The sequence below is a fragment of the Apium graveolens genome, chromosome 2 (assembly GCF_009905375.1).
Source record: "Apium graveolens cultivar Ventura chromosome 2, ASM990537v1, whole genome shotgun sequence".
Taxonomy (NCBI): Eukaryota; Viridiplantae; Streptophyta; class Magnoliopsida; order Apiales; family Apiaceae; genus Apium; species Apium graveolens.
In genome coordinates, this window is record NC_133648.1 from 302174008 (window position 1) to 302180416 (window position 6409).

Below are 6409 nucleotides of genomic sequence, written 5' to 3' on the forward strand. Positions count from 1 at the left end.
GAATCACATAGCCGAGATCAACATATTCTTCATTCAAAATTCCCCATAGCATAATAGCCCGATTCACAGTAACCTCATGTGAATGCGAAGATGGCATGATATTAGCATACATAAACAGGTTCCAAGCCCTAGCATACCTATTCATACACGAAGTAGGAAACGTAAGTGGGTCATTCATGCCCGCCTTGTACTTCCACTCTGTGCCTGGAACACACAACTCTGCAATAATATAATCCAAATCTAAATCCTCCCTAATCTTCTGCACCCAATCCTCAACAATCAAAATTCTCGTGGGTTGATTAATAACTCGATGAATAGCTTCAGGAGTATAATCAACAGTCAACCCGCGAACTACAGAAAACCCATTCTTGTCCTCCTTATCATTTATATAAAATTCTTGTATAATGCTCAACAGGACTGCATCGGGTGTCTCACAGAAATTCTGCCACATCCCTTCTCAACAATCATCTCCAAAAGCTTCCCATCCTTAGTCGTGGGTAAGAAACCTCTCTTCTTTGTAACCGATTTAGACATCAACTGGGTAAACTCTGCCTGTGCCTCCGGAGAACAAAATCTGTTCACCGTGCCTCCCACACTAGAATCCTCGGTTCTCACTCTTTTGAGTGTCATAACAACAATAGATAGCAAATTGGAATTAAGTAGTGAATAGATAAAGAGGCTAGGGTTTTGTAAGTGAAAGTGATACGTGTTTGTATATAAAGAGATTTATATATATGACTAATAGGATGGGGGTGGTAGTGTTATAATGTAGAAATAGGGTAGAATTAGGGTTAATTTCGGGTTGGGATTGGGTTTAAACTGATTTTTTTTTATCTATTTTTTTCTTTTTCAAACAGGTTGCGCGGGCACACCGCTATGGTGTGCGGGCGCGCCGTGCTTCTGGAAAAAATTTCAACCTTTGATTTTTTGATTTTTTTTCTTTCCGAAGCTACTATACAATAAATGCATGGGTTGCCTCCCACGAAGTACTTGTTTTACGTCTTTAGCTTGACGTGAAACTTCGAAATCAAATTTTCACAAGAATGGCACTCACCACCTCACGGTTTGCCATTTAACCATAGTAATGCTTCAACCTCTGACCATTTACTTTGAACGCTTGGTCCAGATGCTTATCAAAAATCTACAGATCTCCATGTGGAAACTCAATTTTGACAATGAATTGACCTAACCACCTCGACTTAAGCTTTCCTGGAAAATGACAGAGACGAGAGTTGAACAATAGAACTTGCTGACCAGGAACAAATGACTTGTGCACTAACCTCCTATCATGCAATCTCTTGACCTTCTCCTTGTATACTTTATTGTTCTCATAAGCCTGTAGTCAGAACTTATCGAGCTTATTAAGTTTAAGCATTCTCTTCTCTCCAGCAGCTTCCATATCAAGGTTCAGCTTCTTCAAAGCCCAATACGCTTTATGTTCTAGCTCTGCAGGAAAATGACACGCCTAACCATACACCAACTGGAAAGGAGACATTCCTAGAGGAGTCTTGAATGATGTTCTATAGGCCCAAACAGCTTCATCGAGCTTCAAAGACCAATCCTTCCTTAAAGGACTCACAACCTTTTCTAAGATTCGTTTGATCTCTCAATTCGACACTTCAGCTTGCCCATTAGTTTGAGGATGGTAGTCTATGGCCACACAATGATTCACATGATACTTTTCCATTACTACAGTGAACTTGCGATTGCAGAAATGTGATCCCTCATCACTGATTATGACCCTTGGAGTATCGAAACATGTGAATATATGCTTATGAAGAAAATTTATCACCACCTTAGCATCGTTGGTTGGAAAAGCTTTAACCTCAACCCATTTAGACACATAATCCACCGCCAAAAGAATATACTGATTATTGCAAGCTGAGATAAATGGCCCCATGAAGTTGATTCCCCAAACATTAAAAATCTCAACTTCGAGAAGCGAACTAAGAGGCATCTCGTCTCTCTTGGACAGATTTCCAACTTGTTGGCACCGATCACAACTTAACATAAATTGATGAGCATTTCTAAATAAAGTTGGCCAGAAAAATCCCGCTTGAAGAATAAGGCCAACTATTTTCTCTCCATCATAATGCCCACGTACCCAGTAGAGTAACAATCTCTCGAAATACCCTTCATCTCACTATACGGAATGCACCTCCTTATTATCTAATCTGCTCCCTGTCTGAACAAGAACGGCTCATCCCATCGATACCACTTCACCTCATGTAGAAACTTCTTCCTTTGGGCATAAGAGAGTTCTGGGGGAATGACATTACTCAAAAGATAGTTCATAATGTATGAAAACCACGGTTCTTCTTCTTGCACCCCAAAGAGTTGCTCGCCAGGAAAAGATTCATTGATCAATGTGTTATCCTGTGAAGCCTTACCTTGTTCTTACAGTCGTGAGAGATGATTTTGTTACTTAGTATTATGTACCTTTCCTGTCTTTGATTTCCAGCTCGAATTCCTACAAAAGTAAAATCCATCAAATCAATTGAGGGTTTGAATCTTTCTTCGAGACGAGGTATCGAATAGCAGCATGATCAATAAAAACTGTCACTTTTGTCCCAAGTAAGTAAAATCGAAATTTCTTGAAACCATAGACAATCGCCAAAAGCTCCTTCTCTGTAGTAGTGTAATTCAGCTGAGCACCATTAAGGGTTTTACTAGCATAGTAAACCACATGGCATATGTTCTTCTTTCTTTGGCCAAGAAGAGCTCCAACTGTAAAATCATTAGCATCACATATTATCTCGAAGGGCTCATTCCAGTCAGGTGCAGTAATAACAGGTGTTGTAGTCAAACTCTTCTTCAAGCTCTCAAAAGTAACTAGACATTCTTCATCGAATTTGAAAGGGACATCCTTCTTTAACAGATTGCACAAGGGTTTAGAGATTTTGGAGAATTTTTTGATGAATCGCCGGTAAAAACCCGCATGACCAAGAAAACTGCGGATTCCTTTAACTGAGATTGGTAGAGGAAGATTTTCAATAACCCCCATCTTGGCCTTATCCACTTCCAGACCTTTGCTAGAGACCTTGTGCCCAAGAATGATACCCTGTTGCACCATGAAGTGACATTTTTCCCAGTTGAGCACCAGATTGGTCTCAACACTTCTTTTCAGCACCAAACCAAGATTATGCAAGCACTCGTCAGACGAAGTCCCAAACACAACAAATTCATCCATGAACACCTTCACATTAGTACCAATTATGTCTGAGAATATGGCCATCATACATCTCTGAAAAGTAGCAGGTGCACCACAAAGTCCGAAAGAAACTCGACGGAAAATGAAAGTGCCAAAAGGACAAGTAAAAGTGGTTTTCTCTTGATCTTCTGGGGCAATGCAAATCTGATTATAGCCCGAATACCCATCCAGAAGATAATAATACTCATGACCAGCCAACCTGTCAAGCATTTGATCAATGAATAGAAACGGGAAGTGATCCTTCCTGGTGGATTTATTCACCTTTCGATAATCTATGCATACTCTCCATCTTGTGACTTTCTGAATAGGAATGAGCTCATTTTTCTCGTTAGCAACAACTGTAATTCCTCATTGCTTAGGCACACACTGCACCAGGCTCATCCATGAATTGTCAGAATTAGGATAAATGATCCCTGCATCCATCCATTTAAGAATTTCCTTATTCACAACCTCTTTCATGATAGGATTGAGTCTTCTCTGCTGTTCAACTGTTGGCTTACTTCCTTCCTCAAGAAGAATTTTATGCATGCAGTAAGAAGGGCCGATTCCCTTGATATCTGCTATAGTCCATCAATTGATGATTTAAACTCTCTCAGAATTCTCAAGAGCTTGTCTTCATCACTACCTGAAAGTTCAGATGCAATAATAACAGGCAAAGTAGATGCATCACCTAAAAAAGCATACCTCAAGTGATCAGGCAGTTGTTTTAGTTCAAGTGTGGGAGCTTCCTCAATAGATGGTTTGAGACGCTCCTGATAATTTTTAAGCTCTTATAATCTAAGAGACTCGAATGGCAAGTATAATCTCCTTTTCCATGGAGAAGAATTCAAATACTGCAGCTGCTCTGCCCCCTCTTCATCTTCACTATCAAATTCCCTTATTAAGGCTCTCTCTAAGGCATTAGTCCTTAGCGTTTGATCGAGCTCTGAAATCATTACAAAGTTGACCAACTCTACTTTAAAGAACTCCTCTTCATCAGTAGGAAATTTCATTACGTTGAAGACATTAAAGGTAACGTTGGACCCTGAACCCTCATAGTAAGCTCACCCTTCTGTACATCGATCAGAGTTCGGCCTGTATCAATGAATGGTCTCCCCAACTACAGTAGCACGACGCGCCCCTGCTGGTATGTGGGGCTGCCACGCCAGACTTCCAGAAATAGCGCGTGCCCGCTCTGGTATGCGAGGAGGCAGCGCTGGTCCGTTCAGCCAGATTCCTGATTCGAGTTCGATTTAGAGATTTTGAAGCCCAGTTTGATCCTGAATCCCATATATACCCTAAATAAGACGTTTTTAACAACAAGGAGACCGGGGAGAGCCATAAATAGACCTAGAGATCACAAGACGGCTACGGAAAAGATGAATTTTTTTCTTTAGTATAGTTGATACTTGGATGCTTGTTTTCGATTATCTTTGTACCCTAATACTCTTATATTGTTTATTATAATGTTTTCATTGGAACCCATGGTGATGATGAATTCGGTTATAAACTAATCATTATCGTGGGGTTCTAACAGATTTACTGATGGATTTCTATAGTTAATTTGTTTCAATATCTTGGTGTGTGCTGATTGAATGATATCCTAGTATTGGTTGTTCTTATTCGTCTTATGTGCGTAGCTAACATATAAGATAGCGTGTTAATCTCTATTGAAGCAAAAGTGAATATAGAGGTTTAGAACTTGCCATGCTAGCATAAGTTCATGTATTTGTTATGCATGATTCGTAGGTAATTTAAACCATCTTACTTGCCCTATGTAATCACGATAGATGACTTGTTCATTAAACCTTTATGTTATCAAATTCTATAGACATATAGGGTCTCAACATAATTGGTATCTTTTCAGCTTCTATCTCTTTTGTGGATGTCTGGTAGTAGGGTATTCGTGCAACAAAAGTTGGCGTTTACTAGTTTTGTGTTATCTGATTAGTTGTCATCGCCATTACATGCTAAGGTTAAGAACAATGACTTTGAATGAAGTAGTAATGAAGTTGGAATCTCATGTTTGTCTCATATAGTTAATTCAATCACTTTTATTCTCTTAGTTAATGTCTGCTAGTTTAATTAGTATAATCAACACAATTTGTTACTTGTCTTAGCATTGAACGATAACCATAATTTCTTGCATAAGTGCATAACTAAAATTAACCTAAACCAGTTTACGTGGGAACGGATATGATCTATATCTCATACTACTTGCGAACGTGTATACTTGAGTGTAATTTTAGCACGTGTTTTCGCCCTAACAAGTTTTTGGCGCCGCTGCCGGGGACTCGGTAATAATTTTTAGTTTATTTGCTTGACATCAATGGTGGTTAAAGTTCACCGACTCGGATTCTTTTACTTTCACGGTTTATTTGTGTGTGTTTCAGGTTCTATGATTTTCATTACAATGGGAGATCCAACAGCAGCAACGAAAGCGTTGATGGATTATTCTTAACCAAAGATCAATGACATTCAATCTAGCATTGTCAGGCCAGCTATCGTAACTAATACCTTTGAGATCAAGCCTGGAATAATTTAGATGGTACATAATTCAGTCCATTTTGGGTGTTCTCCAACAGAAGATCCAAGTATGCACATCAGGGATTTCATAGAGATCTACGACACCTTCATGTTCAATGGTGTGTCCGAGGATGCGGTGAAACTGAGACTATTCCCATTCTCTCTGAGGGAAAAGGCTAAGAGTTGGTTACACTCTCTACCATCTGGTTCTATCACTACTTGGGAGGATCTTGCTTCAAAGTTTCTCACTAAATTCTTCCCTATGGCGAAGACAGCTGCAATCAGGAATGTTCTTACTTAATTTGGGGAGCAATCGGAAGAAACTCTATGTGAAGCTTGGGAACGCTACAAGGAGATTCTTAGGAAGTGTCCTCATCATGGCATGCCAGATTGGATGATTATCAATTATTTTTATAATGGTTTGGGAGCACAGGCTAGACCCATACATGATGCAGCATCAGGTGGAGCATTATGGGGAAAGAGCTATGAGGAAGCTTATTATAATGACTCGTATATTTTTGAATTATTTAAATATGTAATTGTGGAAGTATAAAATCAATAAAATATGTGTATTGGTTTTGACCGCTATGTATTGTTTGATTATTATCTATGTGTGATTTATTGTGTACCGGGTTCTTCACGTAGTTAATTATGGAGTGGTATTGAATTGTTTCACTTTTAAAAAGTGGATTT

The 6409-nt window shown here is 39.2% G+C and overlaps 1 non-coding gene across 1 annotated transcript; it reads right to left on the minus strand.

Annotated features, from left to right (window-relative positions):
• Window positions 1–5993: 5993 nt before the first annotated feature.
• LOC141710217 (small nucleolar RNA R71) lies at window positions 5994–6100 on the minus strand. Its single transcript, XR_012570749.1, has one exon. It is a non-coding gene; the product is annotated as a small nucleolar RNA R71 (small nucleolar RNA).
• Between the last annotated feature and the right edge of the window lie 309 nt (window positions 6101–6409).